Here is a 2,418-nt window from a genome sequence, read left to right as displayed (position 1 = left end):
AATCAAGAGACTCACATAATATATCTAGACTAGGAGCAAAATATGTGGACACATAAGAATAAGTAGATCGTGGATCAAATAATACAGTAGCTGATCGATGACAAACAGGAATAATAACTGTGATAACATCATCTGAAGCCTCAGCCTCTGGCCTACCTGGAAAACCATAACAGTGAGAACGACCTCCATCAGATTGTGAACCTCCACGACCACCACCTCGACCAGAAGGAGAACCACCTCTACCTGAATGAGAACCACCTCTACCATTCTGTGCACCACCCCTAGCTGGGGGTTGTGCAGCCCTGGAAGTCGAAGCCTGAGAACCCTGATGTAAGCCACCATGTCTGGTCCTAGGGCAGTCTCTCACAAAGTGTCCCATATCACCACACTCAAAACAGCCCCTACGAGACGCAGGCTGATGAGAGGAACCTGAATGACCAGAATGCCCTCCACGAGCTACAGGTCTAGAAGATGAACCCTGCGAAGTATGCACCGAGCTCGAAGAGTTATGCCCAGCGTAACCAGCCTCAGACGCTGGTATAGCAGCATGAATGGGTCAGCTGGGCTGAGGGTGACAGCCTCTGCCCAGTAACCCCGACTTCTAGGCGGAGCACCACCATAATCACCTGAATAACGAGTCCTCTTGCCCTCTCGCTGCTCAAATCCCTCACTTCGAATCATCTCCAACTCCTTAGCAGCATCTACCACTTTCTGGAATGGAACACCAGAAGCAGCAACCTGAGAAACTCCTAGACGGATCGGAATAATCAGCCCCTTAACAAACCTTCTCACTCTCTCAGCCTCTGTGGGAAGTATCATCGAAGCATGCCTAGCCAAGGCATGAAATTTACCCTCATACTCTGCAACTGACATACCATTTTGCTGCAAACCCTCAAACTCGGCCCTCTTGCGCTCCCTCTCACTGCGTGGGACAAATTTGGATAGCAATACCTGAGTAAACTATGTCCAGGATAGTGGATGGGATCCAGCTGGCCTACTACTAATATAATCCCTCCACCACTGCTTAGCAGAGCCAGTCATCTTAAACGCTGTGTAGTCAACTCCATGAGACTCCACTAATCCAAGATTATGCAACCTCTCATGACAACTAACTATGAATTCATATGCATCCACAACTAAGTCACCAATATAAGTAGGAGGATTCATTAGTCTGAACCTCCCAAACATCTTTTGCTCATCAATAGTCATAGAAGTCCTGTTCACCAAATGTGATGTCATATCTGGAAACTCCATACTATCCAAACGAGGAGCTACAGCGGCAGCTGGCTGAGTCCTGGGAGTCTGAGAATCTGGAGCAACTATCGGATCTAGAGTTTGACCTCCAACATGGGTCTGTGAGCCATCAGAAGTGACAGGCAAAGTGCCTGGGCCATCCCCTCTAGTATTCCTAACATGCGAGCCAAGGTATCTTGAAGCACTGGGGGGACAATAGTACTGGGTGGAGCCTGGGATGGCCCATCCCCCTCAACACGATCTTGCACATCCCCATGAATAACCTCTGCATCAGGAGGTACAGTCCTATCATGACCCTGGGTAGCTATTGGTACTTGACCATCAACAGGTGCTGCAATACGGCCCCTACCCCGACCTCGAGCTCGTCCCCTACCTCTACCTCGGATAGTGTTCCTAGAAGCAGGCGCAGGAATAGGATCCTGACCACCACTTTCCGATGTACGATTCCTCGCCATCTGAGAGAGAATGAGATATCAAGATTAGAATTTCTACAAGGTCAAGTGTGCACGATAATGAATAAAAGAAAAGAATATTTCCTAAATGTCCTATAGCCTCTCGAAGATAGGTATGGACGTCTTCATACAGATCCACAAGACTCTTCTAGACATTTCTCTTGTACTCTTGAGACCGATGAACCTGGCTCTGATACCAAATTTGTCACGACCCAAATTTTGCAAGTCGTGATGGCACCTATGTTCCCAACCAATAGGTAAGCCAACCCAACATATTAACCCAACTAAACCAACAAATGAGTAAAAAAAGAAAACTAACACTTAGCAAGAATCTCCGACATTGAGTTCCTTATAAGTACGAAATGCGGAAGCTAAAATATATCACCCTAAGAATTGGTGTCTTAAGTACAAGAGCTTCTAAAATTCGATGCATGTCTGAAACGAAATGACAAATCTAACATAAAGGATATCCTGTCTGAATACTAATAACAAAATAAATAAAAGATAGAGGGAGGTGTGGGCCACGGAACAGCCAAGCAGCTCACCAAAAATCCAAGAACTTCAAGCTCGGACTCAACTTGCTCCACGAGATCTACTCCTATTCGTAATCGAATCTGCACCACAAAGAGTGCAACAAGTGTAGTATGAGTACGAAACCACGTGTACCCAGTATGTCTCATTGACCGACAACGAAGAAGTAGTGACGGGAGTT

This window comes from Solanum pennellii, chromosome 1, assembly GCF_001406875.1.
Source record: "Solanum pennellii chromosome 1, SPENNV200".
NCBI lineage: Eukaryota > Viridiplantae > Streptophyta > Magnoliopsida > Solanales > Solanaceae > Solanum > Solanum pennellii.
The sequence above is the reverse complement of the archived record's forward strand: the minus strand, read 5'-3'. Positions refer to the sequence as shown.